Source organism: Theropithecus gelada, chromosome 5, assembly GCF_003255815.1.
Source record: "Theropithecus gelada isolate Dixy chromosome 5, Tgel_1.0, whole genome shotgun sequence".
Classification (NCBI taxonomy): Eukaryota; Metazoa; Chordata; class Mammalia; order Primates; family Cercopithecidae; genus Theropithecus; species Theropithecus gelada.
In genome coordinates this window covers 54306297-54324507 of record NC_037672.1, presented here as the reverse complement: position 1 = coordinate 54324507, position 18211 = coordinate 54306297, and the positions used below count along the sequence as shown (strand labels likewise).

The window sequence follows — 18211 nt, the reverse complement described above, 5'->3', positions numbered from 1 at the left end:
TGTGCTCCTACCTCACTGAAGCCAAATGAATTAACTCCAGACAAAATCAGCAGAAGAATCATGCAGTCGAGCCCAATCCAGATTGGATAATTATGAGCAAATAAAGGGATGTGATTGTAAGCCATTTAATGTGAGGGTATACTGTTTTACAGCAACTGATAACCACAACAAGGAAAAACGGATCAGTTGCCAAAACCATTAGCAAGAAAATATTTCATAACAATTAAAGGCATAAGTTCTGAAATAGGATGTCATGGCTCTGATACTTAATTTGCATAATTGAGCAAATTGTGTAGCTTTTGGGGTCTTCAGTTCATTGTCTATAAAATGGTATGAAGATTAAGTGAGACGATACCATCTTAGTAAGTCCTGGATACACATTTACTGGTCTACTATTAAAGCACATGCGAAAGGTTTAACTCCAAAGAGAAGGAGGAACTCTTTATTCTTTAACACAAAAGGGAGGAAAGTTTAACTGTAAGGGTGTCTTGAGGCAGGGTTCCAAGGAATATTAACGTATTAAGATGGATTTAGTTATACCTTCCTTATATTTATTTAGCATTTCACAGTTTATGAAGTGTTTTCTTATATACTCTCTCATTTGATTCAATAAAGAAAGGAGGGATATAATTTTTAAATGTAAAGAAACAGAAGCTTGAAGAGTCTAAATTATTTGGCTGAATGTACAAGGCTTAAGAGGTGAGCAAGAATTAGAAATGCTGAGCTTTGGACTCAGTGACCAATATTCTCCCCAAACAGACCAGTGAACAGGCTACAGACTAGAAGCCAGAAGTTCTGGCCCTGGCTTTGCCAAGTTCTAAATACTGCCTTGAACAAATTACTTTCTCTCTCCAAACTTCATCTATAGGATGGGAATAACAGTTCCTTCCAATGTCAAAGGTAGCCACTGAGGTGAGGAAGCTCTTTGCAAACTCTGAAGTACCTTACACATGCAAATGATTATTATTTCCATTGTTCTGCCTGCTGCCTCTCATTGGTAACATCATTAGAGTCATTTATATCTCCTATTAACTACATATGTCTTGTATTAAGTGTGATATAAGGGAAAAGAACCTTAGTGTTTCTCCTCCCCTTTTCCGTATCTTCCTCCCCTAGGGGATTTCAAGCTTCCAGGAGCTAGTTCCAGAACATATTTACTTTTAGTTCACTCATTAAACACAAACTCACCTATCCTATATTCTATACTTGTAAATCTTTGTTTCTTGCATGCATCTAAACCATACCGAGGAAATAAGAATATTCCTGAATTAGGGCTGGGAATGGTGGCTCATGCCTGTAATCCCACCACTTTGGGAGGCTGAGGCGGGCAGATCACTTGAGGTCAGGAGTTTGAGACCAGCCTGGCCAACATGGTGAAACCCTGTCTCTACTGAAAACACAAAAATTACCTGGGCGTGATGGCAGGCGCCTGTAATCCCAGCCACTCGGGAGGCTGAGGCAGGAGAATTGCTTGAACCCGGGAAGCGGAGGTTGAAGTGAGCCAAGATTGAGCCACTACACTACAGCGTGGGCAATAGAGTGAGACTCTATCTAAAAACAACAACAACAAATTATTACTGAATTAATATCTTTCTATTCTCAGGTAAGAGGTATGTTCACATCGTTCTGTAACCCAAAAGGAGCTATCGAATGCTGAGAATCGTGGCGTGGCTGTATGGAAGACATTTTAAGGCATAGAACAAGTCTAGGGATTGTCATATAACCTCAGATGGCCACTTGTGCAGGCTTTTTGAGAACCAACATTTACTGCATGGTCCCTGATTATTACTGAGTCCAAAGATGGAACTATTTTTTTTAAGAGTTTTTTCCATCCTGTAATTGAAAACAAAATTTAAATGAAGAGTATGGTCATGTCATTTAGAATGATCCAAGCAGGAAACCCCTTCAAGTTTCAATTATAAAGAAGATGCCTATGTTTTATTTTTGAAGGACCCTGTGGGACAATCCAGTATGTAGCCTATAAAACGCCTTGTGTTATTCCGTCGTGTTCCACGTTGTCCTTCAGGCTAGTCACTGGGCATTTTTGTCTCACTGAGCTAATTGTATTTGCCACATATTGATCAAAAATAATTTCATGGCCTTTAGCTTCTTATTTTAAGAACTGAGCAAATGTGCTGATTTGTATAAGTAATACAGAATGGAGAACTTTCCTGGGAAATGAGAGATATTTTGAAAACAACTGTCATATTGAAGACTCAGGGAGGCTTAATTAGCTGACGCTTGCAAAGTACTTTGAAAAATCAAAACCATGATGTCCTTGCTAAGTATGATGAATACCATTTATTCTTGGATGAGTAAAAAGTCATTTATTTTGAGACATTCGAGTTTGGTGTGCACTGACTACAAAATACAGATTATTTTTGCAGAAATAGAAAATAAAACTCCAGATGAAAAATGCAAAAAATGAGACAAATTTTGGAACACACGGAGTTATTATTCTCAAAGACTTAAATATGCAGTATTGATGTGAAACTAAATAAATATTATTTTGCTCAAATGCATGAGCTTATTCAAAGGCAGCCGCATAGTTTAAAGGACAGTTGGTATGGAACTGGAAGATATAAGTTCCAGAGTTGAACTGCCTTTTACCAGCTAAGAGACTTTGGTCAAGTCACTGGTTTCTTCATCTACAAAAGAGGAAAAATAATAATACATTTTCTTATCTGTCTTCTGGAGTTGTTTTGAGATTCAAATGTGATCCTACAGTTATTTGGTAATTTCACCAACTGTAAAACTGAAATGAAAGATGTTATCATATCTTTGAAACATTCATAAGGCAGAAAATGGCTTAATAACCCCAATAATGAATAATTCAGACACTTTAATTCATCCCTTTACTAGAGTCCTTAGGTTATTTCTTTCTTTCCTTCATCCCACTATTTCTTTTCATGGATTTAGAGAGGTTAAAGATGAGGGATGATGGGTAACTGGAAGGAGAGCCCTTTCCTTCTGTTAGGAACAGGGTGTATCATTACAAAACTTTCAGGAGAACCTCAGCTGGAATTTTAAAAGATGGTAGCTAGACAGCATTTTATACAGAACATCCAGCATTTGAATTTCAAATGCCTAGAGTTTTTCTATTGGCTGACCCATGTACCATTAAAACAAATCTCCAGAGGAATCATTTGTCATGGCAGAAATAGGTCTCCCATTAAGAGCCAAATGCCCACAAATGTCAACTCTATTCTTACTCTCTTGGGTAGTTGCCTGGAGACAATTTCTTACATTTCTTATTTAATAGGTATAAATATTGTGGTAGAGATTGCTGTAAATTCTTTGCTATTTCTCCTGTTGAGAGGTGGAGTCTAATTCTCCTTCCCTTGAGTCTGGATTGGGTTTAGTGACTTACTTGGCCAATTGATTGAGATAGAAATGAGGTTCTGGGACTTCTGAGGCTAGGTCATAGGAAACCTTGGAACTTTTACCTGGATCTCCTGGAAAACTCATTTTGGGAGCCTTGAGCAATTTTATGAAACTGTCATGTCACAGAAGACACTTCAACCATTCTACCAATCCCAGCTTTGCAAATGTGCAGGACATATGAGTGGAGAGATCTTGGGCTACTCCGGATCAGCTCCTCTCCTAGCTGAGTGCCTCTGAGAGGCCTGCCCAAATTTCTGACCTATCAGATCTTGAGACCTTATCAAACAGTTGTTTTGAGTTACTAAGTTTGTAAGTGGCAATATATAATTGGCTATAAACATTAAATATTTTTGTGTGGAATAGCACTCAAGTGTACTCATTAGTAGTAGAATCACTTATGGTCATCAAAGTATTATTTTAGCGAAAAAGTACATTTTTATGTTAGACCATTTAATAGTAGCTCATACAATGGCATATACATTTCCTGAGATTTTACTATATGCCAAGTTCGACGCTAAGCACTTCACCTGTGTACCACCCATGCACTCCCATCTGTGACCCTCACCTCCATTTCACAGAACTACCATTCAGTGAGTGCTTCCTGAACATCCCTCTTTGCCACTGTGCCCAGTCAGCAGTGAGGAGCATGGAAGCTAAAAGGCACCCAGAGGGATGGCTTTTCAGACACATTCTTAAAGGTCTGTTTCTTTCTTGCTCAGGCAAAGTTAGTCCATTCCTCCTTTTCTATAATGTGTAATTGAGGGATTACTTTAATTATATTTAGAGGATCCCCTAGGCTTATCTTACCCAAGCTTGTGCAACAGCCACCTTTCACCACCTCTTAATCATGCCTTTCAGAGTTTCTCATCTTATCGTACCACTCACTAATCTCACTGTGTCTCATTCCAGAGCTCTAGATGGGATGGATCCATCCAAGGAGACAGTTCTCTGTTCTTTTTCTCAGATACTTGCCAGTCCTTCAGAAAGGGTCCACCACTCCTGCCCTGTGTTATAGCAGGAGAAATTATATTGGCCATATTTATTTTTCTTTGCTGAAGTCCTGCTATGGTATCTGTGCTACTATTTTCTCTTTCTCAGAGAAGGAGAACACAGGATTTTCTCATATTTACATTTATTTATTTTCCTCCACTTTTTGTTATATTTGGGGTATAGACATTTGCATATGGCCAGGATAGACGTGCCATAAAACTAGGAAGCTTCAGTTTCAGGGCCCCTCACTTGTGCAGGCTCCATACAAAGTTCTCAACTTGATTTTGACTTTTATATTTTTAAAAAGAAGGTCCCAAACATACATATAAACTCTTGGCTTCACAAACCCTGAATCTGCTCTTAGGATGGCTCATCTGAAGTCCTGGCATTTGTGATATTGCAGTAACTTAATAATATCTGAATGATTGACTTCATGTTGTTAATGGTATGACAATACACCTTTTAAAGCCTAGCCCCTGACATTTTCAGATAGTTTAATCCTCTTCTTTTTCTGCCTTTAACTCTTCTCCCTACCCCTTAATTTATTTGTCTCTCTACTACCCCTGTCATTTCTTTCCCCTGAATGCCTCGTTCTTGGCTTTCTCCTCTGACTGCTCTTATTTGAATTTCCCTTATTAGTTAAACTCTACCAGTATAATATTAAACTCCTTTGGATTCAGTGGAAATTGTCCCTCTTTTGCTAACAGAGTAAGTCAGTTGTTACATTCTGCTAGTTGGGAGAGGAATTTCAAGTGCTTTCAGCTCCGTGAATGGACCAAGAATTATTCATTGGGGTGGTGGTTCTCTTCCAGGATTAAGAAAAACAACAAATAATACCAAAGAACAGTTCCAAGTAGCCTCATTCTCATGGTGTTGGGACCTTCTGGGGAATAATGGTGTACTTTGATGAGCATTTAGTTCTTGTGTGAACCACTAATGCAAGCATTCAGTCCCAGCAGAAGTCCCTTTAGGATTCAGATCATGGTCCAAGCTTCTCATGTACCTTGGTGAGGGCCAACACATTTAATATGGGAAACAATTGCTTGCTTACTTCAGTGGTGCAAAGTTACTTATTATCTACCTTTTCTGAAAGAAGCAGATGTAATAAACTCTAATGGATTTTAAGGTTAGAGTTTGGAAAGTTCTTTGAAAATAGCGTGAAAACCTGGAAGCTTATTTATGCCTTCAGAGAGAAAACGCTAAGAAGATGTCTTTAAGCAAGGAAAAGGCACAGCTTGCCCACAGCTGGTCCACAGCTGTTAATTCTTCTCCTCCCACCGTGGGAAAAGATTCTTCCCCTCAAGCCGGGCTTAATGGCTCATGCCTGTAGTCCCAGCTACTGAGGAGGCTGAGGCAGGAGGATTGCTTGAGCCCAGGAGTTTGAGGCTGCAGTTATCTCAGGTTATCGTAACCTTGAATGATCCAATCCAGAGTGTTTTTCAGAGTATAATAAAACATTTGCTTTTGAAATCAATGGCTTCATTTTCAGATTGTAAGAAGACATCAGCTGTTTTTATCAGTGAGATGATGCTGATACTTCTCTTCCCCTCCTATGCCTATCCAAAAAGCTAATGAATACAAGATTACTATAAGTACCAAGGTTTCAACCGAGTATTTTTCTATTTTATAACAACACCTTCCAGTATTTTCTTCTCCCCATATTTTAGGAAATTATTGAAAAGTTTTTTTCTCTAGAAAGACATTAACCTGCTTCCCATTATAAAGTCCTCAAAACCCATTAGTTGGAGTTGGGCAACAGGGAAGAGAAAGAGTGAAAAAGAAGACATTAGGGTTAAGAATCTGTGTTTTGTTTCTTCTGAATTCTAACAGAATACTCCCTTGATTTAGTGAGAATTAGCTCAAAGTTGTTTGGTCCTCAGTAAAAGGTTGGGAGAATCCACTGAACTAATGGCTCGAGAGTTAAAAATTATTTCAATGAGCTAAGACAACATGAACATCTGACCAAACACATCATGAAACCATTTACATGTTTTATTTACCCATCATAAAGGTGAATTCTTCTGATTTTTGTACATATCAGGGTACCTTCCCACTGGGTCCCTATTTTTTTTTGTTTTTTGAGACGAAGTCTTGCTCTGTTGCCCAGGTTGGAGTGCAGTGGCCAATCTCCACTCACTGCAACCTTTGCCTCCCGGGTTCAAGCAATTCTCCTGCCTCAACTTCCTGAGTAGCTGGGACTACAGGTGCACACAACCACGCCTGACTAATTTTTATATTTTTTGGTTGAGACAGGTTTTCACCATGTTGGTCAGGCTGGTCTTGAACTCCTGACTGGAAATGATCCATCCAACTCAGCCTCCTAAAGTGCTGGGATTACAGGCATGAGCCATTGTGTCCGGCCTGGGTCCCTATCATATTATATAGGCAATTAGATAACTCAAGTTGAATCAAATAATGTAAAAATGCTTTGCTTTCAGAGCTATTTAGGGCCACTTTGAATGGTGGGTTCATTAACTCGGTAGGCATAGCACTTTTATTTGAACCTAGGGTAAAGTTTGTCCTAATTTTATAACCATTTACCACTCCCCACCCCACTCATCTTCAATTAAAAACCTATTAGTTGACTGCATGATTCTTTCGAAAATTTGCAAATTTTTTCTCTGTAAGCTGCAAATATGTATTTTATACACATTCAGTGGAGTACAGTGATTATATAGAAGTGACAGAGATTTGAATAGAATGTGGTTAGTAATTTTATTATTAAATATCTCAGCAATTATAGACTTGTGTCAAGTACTTATAAAATATCTATTTTCATAAATTACTGTTTCGAGAACTGTTTCCATTTAGCTCAACTAGGTTTTAGGAATTTAGGATGACCCCTCTCCAAGCAGTACTGCAGTTTCTCACTATCCTCAAGCAAACAGTTTGGCTGAAAGGGTGACACACAGCATCTGATATCACAAAGGTATCAAAAACAGGCCAGGCACGGTGGCTCACACCTGTAATCCCAGCACTTTGAGCGGCCGAGGTGGGTGGATCACTTGAGGCCAGAAGTTCAAGACCAGCCCGGCCAACATGGTGAAACCTCATCTCTACTACAAATACAAAAACTAGCCAGGCGTGATGACAGGCGCCTGTAGTCCCAGCTACTTAGGAGGCTGAGGCAGGAGAATCGCTTGAGCTGGGTATGTGGAGGTTGCAGTGAGCCGAGATTGCACCACTGCACCCTGTACTCTAGCCTGGGTGACAGAGCCAGACTCTGTCTCAAAAAAAAAAAAAAAAAAAAAAAAGAAGAAGAAGTTGTTGGAAACAGATTATGGGAGGATATTGGCCTAAATAATTCACTAATTTATTTATTGTTTAACATGGCATTCCAAGTTCAATAAGAAAAGTCATCTTGCCAAAAAGAAAAGTGTGTGGGAGGGAGCAAGTGTTGACTCAAAATTTGCGTTGCCTGACTAATGGATCCTTGAGAAAACTCCCCAAACTCCTGGAATCAGATGTGAAAATGTTTTTCCTTTTTGTGGGAGTAGGGGGTAGTAGATTATGACTTTTGTTCCTACCCAAGGCAAGCCGAGGTCATTGCAACCTTTCTGCATAATTGCCTAAGAGAGAAGGCAAAGCATAAGCATATCCCCTGCTTGAAGCCCTTTTGTTTAGTTTCCTTTTGTATCAAAAAGTTTGGCTTTCACCATGGGAGAGGTTGTAATTGGATTTCACCATGAAAGGAAGTTGTAATTGGATTTCTCAGCACTCTACAAGCTCGGTCTCTGGAAAAGCAAGGAAAAGGTGCCTAACTTTCCTTTCTGCTAGCTGGAAACATAGCCCAGCCAAGTCCTCAGAGATTGACCTGAAAGGCATGGGCAGAATGGGCCATGTGTGTGTCAGCTACCCCCCTTCTCTGATGAAAAGCTAAGTGTGTAATAGCTAAATATCACTCCTGAAATCTGTATCTCCTAGAAAAGAGGAGGGTGTCTAAAGTTTGGCATACACTAAAACATGAAAACATAATTCTCCATCTAGATTTATTAGGGAACTTACACAAACGACCAGAATATGTTTTTATTCTGGGTACTATGGTTTTGCATTCTTTGTTATTTTGCATTCTTTTTTTGTTCCACTGCAGTTTCTATGATATTTGCTAGAAATTGAAATTGCAGTAAGATTAGGTCGAAGTAGATATTTGTATTTGATTTATTTTCAGTTCCTATAGTTTTTTAAAACATTAACTTACATTTAAATTTCAAAAGATAAATTTTATTTTTGAAGTTCTCTATATTGCCATGCCACTTAAATCAACTTAGCATACCTGTCTCCCCTGGGCACTTCTTGCCTTGCTGTACTTCTTCTTTCTATCTTCCTTCTCTTTCCTTTTCTCTTAAATATTAATAAGCTGTCTGAACACTGAACCAGACTGTAAACGCAGTCATCCATACCTCTGAAAGGAGGAACAGGATTCCTCTTTATTGATATTGGCCACATCAGTGACTCCCTGGAAATTTTAGTGCTGGTAGTTATTGCTTCAAGTCTTTCTAGTTGAATTTTCCTTGTGTTGCCTGGCGTTCCCCTGGTTTCTGAACCCTCCAGTCTGAAGCCTCCAGTGGTTAGCTCCTTCTCTGGCAGCCTCAGCAAAATTTACAAGTCCTCTTCCTTCCTTTCTGGGCCTAGGGAGCTTGTTTCAATGTTTTTGGGTTTCAAGGCAGATGATGGCAACTTGATCTATTTATCGCTTTGTCTAAAGTTTAATGAACTAAGAAAGACATACCATGTGTACTAGAAAAAGGAGAAGTTTGTCTTGTTACTTTCTTTCTCTTATTACTCTTGGCCTGTCATTTCCTGGAGTATGTACATCCATGCATCCAAATAAGGCCAGGTATCTTCTGTTGAATTTGTTTATATCAGAGGAAGCCTGTAGACTGCTATTTTTAGTAATTATTACAACTATGGAAAAATTTCCTTTCTGGGAAATGTAGTAAACAAAACAGTTATTATAGGTGCTTTATAATCAGACTCAGAATATTCTTGTTCACCTTGTCTTTACATAATAGTTAAAAGACTTGTTATCAGACAGCAAATCTCTTAGTCATATTTTGGCTAACATATACATGCTGTTACCTGATCCAGCATTAACACTGATGCTTTAGAGCTTTTAAAGTATTACTGAGTCTCTGGGGAGGGCTCTATGGTTTGGCCCTAAAGTCATCTGAAGGATGAAAAAGACGTTCTTCTATTTTGAGTTCTCTGCTGAGTCACCATCCGACATCAAGGTGTCCCAGCTCTGTGAGTGTATATGATATACTCAGAGTCAATGACTTAAGACTTTTCTGGGCCTCTGACCTTCAACTGCCCATCATCCTTCCTAATTGAACCTACCACCATATGGGTCTGAGCTAGGGATAGACATGGTCATGCCTGTTAGGGCTTTGAGACTAACCAAAAATCCATCCAGATGTTAAAGATATACATTAAACCTGAATCAAGCAGAAGGCACATACATTTAGTGCTCAGGGACGGGAGTATTATGGGGCGTATTATGGAGATTTACACCTCCCACTGCTCTGCCCTTGCTCTTGGGAGCTGGCTGCCTCTCGGTTCCTTAAATAGGCCACAATCCCTCTTGCTCCAGGGTCTTTGCACAAGTTGTTCACGCTGTCAGAATTCTCTTGCCAGCACCCACTCTTCCCAGCCACCACCACCAAACACACACACACACACACACACACACACCCCCCCCCCCCCCAAAACACACACACACACACACTTCCCCCCCGCAACACACACACACACACACACACACAGAGTTAACCTCTATTCAGACTTCAGATCAAGGAAAGCCATTATTGACCCTGAGTGGAGGTCAGGATCCTTATATACTCTCTTAGAACAAAGGTGTTTTGCCCTCATAACACTTATTTCAGTGTATCATTATCTATGGTATGTGTTCAAATAAAATGTGTTTTTTTTTTCACTCCCCCAAATCTTGCTGTAAAAAGGAGGGATTTGCCTTATATTCAAGTGCTTCCAAAGTCTCTCACATTAACAGCCACCATCTCAGTTTCTTCATTTTGAGCAGCAAAGTACTATTCAAAAAAACAATTAGAAATCATCTCAAGGGGCTGGGCACGGTGGCTCACACCTGTAATTCCAGCACTCTGGGAGGCCGAGGTGGGTGATCACCTGAGGTCAGGAGTTCAAGGTCAGCCTAGCCAACATGGTGAAACCCTGTCTCTACTAAAAGTACAAAAAATTAGTCAGGGGTGGTGGTGCACACTCGTAATCCCAGCCACTCAGGAGGCTGAGGCAGAAGAATTGCTCCACCCCAGGAGGCAGAGGTTGCAGGGAGCCAAGATTGCACCCAACTGCACTCCAGCCTGGGGGAAATAATGAGACTCTGTCTCAAAAAAAAAAAAAAAAAAAATCTCAAGCAATGCCTTTTTTTTTTTTTTTTTTGAGACGGAGTCTCGCTCTGTCACCCAGGCTGGAGTGCAGTGGCCGGATCTCAGCTCACTGCAAGCTCTGCCTCCCGGGTTTACGCCATTCTCCTGCCTCAGCCTCCCGAGTAGCTGGGACTACAGGCGCCCGCCACCTCGCTGGGCTAGTTTTTTGTATTTTTAGTAGAGACGGGGTTTCACCGTGTTAGCCAGGATGGTCTCGATCTCCTGACCTCGTGATCCGCCCGTCTCGGCCTCCCAAAGTGCTGGGATTACAGGCTTGAGCCACCCACCGCGCCCGGCCAAGCAATGCTTATTTTTGTTCTTAGGAAGGTCACCTTGACAAAATAGATGAAAAAATACATAAAGATATTTAAAGCAGGTTTAGTCATTATTCCTGAGGTATGAGTTCATTATTGCAAGTTGGAATCACACAATTTTAGAAAGCCACACTTATAGTTTCAAGTGGTTTTTAAATAAGCCCTTTAAAGAGCACTGGAAAAAACAATCTAGTAAATAATGAAAGTGTGGAGATCATGACCACGAATGAGGACTAATGCCTGGGGATCAAATTTGCAGCATCAGCAGATGTTTAGCAACTTGCAGAAGGATTGATGATGTGCTCTGTATTAGATAATTACAGCATGGATCCAGTGAACACACACACTAGTGTTAAAGATGCGTATGAAGAGTTTTAGCAAAATTGTTTCATGAAATGTGAGAAAGGAAAAAGTCATGTTAATAAGTTTAAAATATTTAAATTAAAATAACACATTAAATAATGTATGTGAACCATACATTAAATACCCCAAGTGTACATTACAATATATTACCCATTTGTACGTTCTGTTTGGCCAAACACTTGGTTGAGGATGTTCTAACTAGAAAGATGAAGATGGTATTGTATTTGGGGGCACCTTATGTTTGGGCCTATGCGGTTTTCATTATTGTGATGGTTTGATTAATGACCATTTTCCTAACTACATGGTAAGCACCACAAGAGCTCAGCCCATCTCTAGTTTTGCTCCCTGCTGTATCTCTGGCATTTTGCATGGGATAGAACACTGAATACATTAGTTGTTTGAGATGTAAGATAAAAATGCTAACTTATTTTCATAATTGCATGACCTAGAAAACACTGGAGGAACTGAAACAGAAACTTAATAAAAAGTTAATGAAAGATAAGATGTTTTAATACTTTTTACTCTAGTGTTAATCAAGATGAGATGAGTCTTTATAAATGTAAAAAGTCACAATTCTTTTTTTCCCCCTTTAGAAACTGAATCGTTCACATTTATGCAATGATAATTCTGAGGCCTCTATTCATTATATTTAACTCACTGGGAGATTCCAAGTTCAAAAAGGCCATTCATGTCAGAGTTAGATCAAACTGAAACTTACCCAATAGTCCCACAGACAGATCTTTTTGAAAAACATAGAAACTGACCCTCCTGGTCTTAAAGTGTGAAACTTATATTTGTTTTATGGAAGTTCCTTACTCAGGACAGGACATTCAGGCTCCTACAAAAGTATCAAAGAATGGAAACTCACCAGACCACTGCAGCAGATGCCTAACCCCCTTATTCACCTTGATTGTTTCCATACCCCTCCCTAGTTCTTATTTTCTTACACATTGTTACATTTGTCCCCTGCTATGTAATCCGGTAGTTTTAGTCAGTCAGGGAGATGGATTTGAGACTGTGCACCTATCTCCTCAATTGCAGCACCTGATTAAAGCCTTCTTCATTGGCAATACTGTTGTCTCAATGATTGGCTTTCTGTGAAGTGAGCAGCAGGACTTAGACTGGAACCTTGGTGTTTCAGTAACAAAATGATGAAAAGAATTGTGATAACCACTACTTATTGAGAATGTGCATTCATTATTTTAGTTAATCATACAATGATCATCTGAGCATGGTGGCTCACACCTGTAATCCCAGCACCTTGGGAGGCTGAGGCAGGTGGATCACTTGAGGCCTAGAGTTTGAGACCAGCCTGGCCAACGTGACAAAATGCCATCTCTACTAAAACAATAAAAATCAGCCAGGCATGGTAGCACATGCCTGTAGTCCCAGCTACTCAGGGGACTGAGGCACAAGAATCACTTGAACCTGGGAAGTGGAGGTTGTAGTGAGCTGAGATCATGTCACTGCACTCTAGCCTGGGCAACAGAGCAAGACTGTGTTTCAAAAAAATAAAAATAAAAATAAATAAATAATACAATGATTTTATGAATTAGCTGTTATCCACATTTCACAAGTGGGGGAAACTGAGGCTCCTGAGCTTAGCAGCCAACCTTTACCATGGGTTAGATACTGTAATAAATGCCTTACATGCTCAATCTCATTCAATTCCCATGACAATTTTATGACTGTTATTATATCTATTTCACAGATGAGAAGACAGAGGCACAGAATGGATTAGATTAAAACAACTGGAAAGTATGAGTGCCAGGATTCAAGTCCAGGCAGTCTGCCCCAGAATTCCCCCTCCATAACGACTACACCACAGCACATCGTGAAGATGGGAGGAAGCAGTGGGAACTTGAAAAACGGATTTATTTCAGGGTGTGCTGCAGTACGTGTACCATGTGAGGCCATTTCTATTTCTCTTCCTTTGCCTTCCCAGTTGTTTTTCCCCTGTACGCCACAGTAAACTAGTCACTGTTTCAGCAGCTATCTTGTTCATTTTTAAAATACCTATTCACTAAATCTTTAAAGGAAACATTTAGCTACTGCAATGAGTGTACATAAGTTGGTTGTGTAATAGGAAGGAAACAAGCCAGGACTGGAGACTTCATTTCTAAAGAAGGATTTTAAAGCAGACTAAGAGTTATTTCCCAGAGCGGGTCATGAAGCAGGAGTCTCTCTGCACCCTTTCATTGCTATGACGACAGCCTGCTCCTGCTACACACAGCCAGAAAAAGCAGCTGACATTTCAATGCTAGGAACATAGGGGAGAGGTTTACAAAAACGCAAAACAAAGACCAAAAAAACAACAAAAAAAGACTTTTTCGTTTGAATTTCAGTTAGGAAAAATATCCCCCGGAGCAAGTCAAAAGCCCTATTCTTGCCTTTAGAAGAGATAAGAAAGAAGAAATGTTGGGGGCCTTCCATCTTGTCCAAGTAAGCCAATAAAACAGAACTGACAGCAAAGCAGCATTTCTTCTCACTCTGTGTAATGGCAAGCTGACACAGAACACTTCCTTTGGTTTCCTTTGACTCGGCCATTAAAAAGCTACTAACTGATGCAGCAGTGAAGACTCATAGTAATAAATACCTCGTGTTGAGCCCCCCCACCAGGGGAAAATAGTAGAGTCAGATTTACTTTTACATTTCTTTGGATTAAAAAAGCCAATTCAAACTTGATCTCCATTGTTACTACCAGAGATATCATTGCAAGTATGTAACAGAGGCCTCACTGATATACGAGATTCCTTATAAGCAACCAGTCAACTTTCCTATGTGTTTACTTCTCTGCCAAGTGCTATACTTGGCATTTAATAAACATCACATTTGATTCCTACAACAACCTCATTTGTATGTAGTATTATCCCCATTTTGCTAAACAGATGGGTAAACTGAGTCCTGCAAGTGGGAAGTAACTGCCGAAGCTTACTCTACTTGTAAAAGGCAGAGTCAGGATTCTAGCCCAGATGCATTGGACTCTGAAGCCCATGCTGTGTCCACTCTGCTCAGAGGCATAGACCTGGCATTCATATTTTATTATAGAGCAAAATGTGTAAGTACAAGGAAGAAACCCTGGGAAAAGATCTAGAGTCAGTTCCCGTTCTACGGAATTTCAGTAAGGACATATAGTTAATCCAGTACTTTCATATTATCTACGATTGATTGATTGCTTTAATGTACCAGACATGGCTCTTTTCTTCCCTTAATTCTTACAACAAATCTCTGAGGTAGCTACTGATTTTATAATCTCATTTCCGTGAATGAAGAGACTGAGGCACAAAGAGATTAAATTGTTTGCCCAAAGTCACAGAGCTATTTAGTGGTAAAGCTTGGATATAAACCATAGTCTTATATAAACCGGGTCCATATGGTCAGATATAAATCACAGGTCATGGTCTTACTCACTTTATTAGATTGCCTCCCCACCTTTGGAACAATCAGTCAAGACCATGCACTCTGGTTTTCAAAGTTCTAAACATCTTTTGATGACTACGACAAAAGCCAGGCTAGCTGCAGGTAGTGCTATCATTGCTAACTCAGCCTTTGGCAGAAGATGCCCTGTGAGTCCTGTGAGAAACAGACCCTGGCCTTGTTGGACATCTCTCAGGCAGCCAGACCTACCGGGAAATTCTACTGGATTTATTTATGGGGGTCTCCTTCTCCACTGAAGATCATTCTGGAGGGATAAGTGAGGGCTACATGCACTTCAAGTCTTCTAACAAGTTGTTTATGCTCTTCTTGGTGGAAAAATGTTCCCAACCTGTTCTGGACATGGTGTTAAACTTAAGTAAAATAGCAGTGTTTAAGTCAACTGAGTAAAAATAACAGTCAAGAGGAAATGAAATAAATAATCTTTTGAAGTTGTCCAGATACATCACTACTCATTTTATTTCTGTCATCACTATTATTTTTACTTAGTTGATGTGTGAATCTGTGCCATGAGAAGCTATTGGGGATTAATTCTCAAAAGACCTGGGAAGGAAATGCCAGTACTCTAATTGCTCAATGGCTGTGTGAAAATTCTCTGAAAGAAAAAGGCGAGGTTCATAAATAACATGTGCATATTCTTCTCCAAAATGTGGAAAGTGGCACTAGTTGATTGGATGATAACTAGATTAAATAAACTGCTCTGCTTTGCTAGATCTTATTAAATGAACAGAAATATAAACTTAAATCTTTCCAAAGATGGTGTTTTTAATTAAAAAAAAATCATAGTTAACAATAGGCATAACCATCAGGTTCAACTGAGTAAGCTGTGAACTGAAAAAAGCTGGTGTCTACGAGAAAGGGGAGAATTAAAAAAAGAAAAAGATTTCTGCTGACTTGGACTGAGTGAACATTTCTATTCAATGTGCTTAGGCCCTGGGCCAGAGGAGAGCTCAGATACAATGCCAAGGTGACATATTTAACCTCTTTGCAGATTAAAGGCAGTGCAAAAGAGATACTCTTTCTGCAGTACCTCTTGGTGTCCTGTTTCAACAGTATTGATCTGCAGTTAAATGCATGGTTTTTTTTTTCTTTTTCTTTTTCTCTTGCAGAGTGACCTTTATTACCTGGGAAGGATGAATAAGCACAACTTACGTTATTGCTTTATTTTAGAAAGAGAGTCAGAAACGGTAGTACATTATAACATGAGTTATCATAATCTCTTTAGCTAGCTCTTTAATTATCTCCCCTTTTTGCTTTTGTAAATAAGACATCATCAAGAATTAGAGAAACTTTAGGTCTATGTGTGAGCATCTTAACAAATGATAGTAGGAAGCAAAAAGCAATTAGTTATAAAGCTGTAAAAGGGAATCAAGAGAGGAAAATAATCACAATAACTTAAAAATAATCAAACAAGAATATAGTATAAAAGGAGAAATTTTCCTACCTTTTGGAAAAGCAAAAAGTTCCGTTTCTACATTGCTGTTAGGTGCAGGAGACTGAATAACTTTAGATTATTTAAACATGGAAAACATACCAATTATTTGATTTGAAAGGTTTTTTTTAAAACTACCTTCTTTATAGTTTATTTCATGTATGTAATAAAGTACTTCTACAAAACACATTTCAGGATTCAGGCTTCACTAAGATCTGAATGCTACTGAGGCAATCAACAGTTCCACATTTCTATTCTTGGTCTTCACTAAAATCACCATCATTTATTAGTACTTGTTATTTAATTTCGCAAGAAACAAGAAAACATGAATACAAATTGTAAAATTCTCTATTAACTATCTTTTCTGTAAATCACACAAAAGTTTTTTTTTTTTTTGGTAAATAAATGGCTTTGCATTATTTAGGCAAAAATATTTGACAGCTTTATCAGATCACGCAAATCAGCTTAACAAATGCAATTAGATAATGCCATAAATTTATTAAAACTTACCTTTAAGTAAGGGGCTGGACCGAGAGCCGCTGCAGAAAACTGAAGTTGAATCCCCCCTGCCCACAGACAGGGAATAAAAGTTTGACAAATACCCAAGAAAAACTCTTTAAATCCCTTTCCTCGTTAGCTCTGCTTCTTTGCCCAGAGGCACATTCAAGTCTACTGGAGTTGAAATTCTGCTGCTCTGTCAACTAGTGGGGGTCTGAAGTGACAGACGAGAATTTGGAGGTTGGCACCAGAGAGTATTTCAGACTGTCATCGTTTTTGTTGCAGATTCCTGGATTTCCCTAGCAGGCTGGCCTCTCACTGCAAAGGCTTTACAGGCAGTACATGCAAACCAAAAGGGAAAGAGCTAATTCTGGAGGCGTGGATGGGGTTAAGTTTTCCCCTCAAGCTCTTGTTCTCAGAGCCTCATAACTTGGCCAGAATATAAGCACTTGGCTCTTTATGCATTTTTTTTTTTCTTTTTCAAACAACTCTGAGAGGTTTTATAAGCAGCATCCCTTTTTTGGAGTTTTTTATTTTAAGTCCTTGAAAAGAAACTCCATGCTGTTGTTTCTTCCTAAAGGAAATTGGGGAGTAGGGATTAAAGGAGGGAAGAAGAGAAATTGTAGCAGACGCATTTTTGCATTGCTCAATTGGAAATTGTTCTAACAAAGACAGTCTGAATTTTAATAGGCGGATACTTCAGATATCTTAACCTTCTTTGAATGAGCTTTGGAAATGTACATATATAAAATTGATTGCTCCTTATAGATCACTTGTATGCTGATTCAGAAATGTTGCCGTTCTCCCCTCAACACAGCTCCTCACTGTAACTTCATGGTTATCATGGTTAGTCTCTAAGAAGGAAGTTTCCCGTGAAAAAGAATGGAGGTGCGCACTTATTTTTGGCCTGGCATTCTGGTTATTTGTATATGTGTCTAATCTCTTCTACTGCTACTTCTACATTTGTCACACATTTATTATCTGTCAGGCACTGTACTAACAGCTTTTTATGCGTTATTATCAGTTGATCCTCACGACACATGGCAAGTCTTACTGTGTTCCCATTTGAGGGGTAGTGTCATACAGTGGTTGAATTGGCAGAATTTGAGGCCAGCCAGCTTGGATTTGCATCCTATATTCACCACTTCCTAACTATGACCCGGGACAAGTTATATAACCTCTCTAAAGCATCAGTGCTTTTATCTATGAGACAGGGATATACATATGGAAATTATGATAACATCTATCTCAGGCAATTGTTCTGAGTTTTAAGTTAGTTAATATGCATAAACTGCATAGAACACCCCTGTCATGTGGTAGCCACTCAATAAATGTTAGCTATTATCATTTACATAGGAGGAAACTAAAGCTTAGTAAGGCTGAGTGGTTTTTCT

At 39.2% G+C, this 18211-nt stretch overlaps 1 protein-coding gene across 4 annotated transcripts in view; it reads right to left on the bottom strand.

Moving 5' to 3' along the window:
- SPARCL1 (SPARC like 1) overlaps positions 1–17673 on the bottom strand; it is a 57390-nt gene extending 39717 nt beyond the window's left edge. For all 4 annotated transcript variants that reach the window (XM_025384890.1, XM_025384891.1, XM_025384887.1 and 1 more), the window contains exon 1: positions 16830–17673. The gene's annotated coding sequence lies outside the window, so the exon portion shown is untranslated. The remainder of the gene's footprint in view (positions 1–16829) is intronic.
- Positions 17674–18211: the final 538 nt, after the last annotated feature.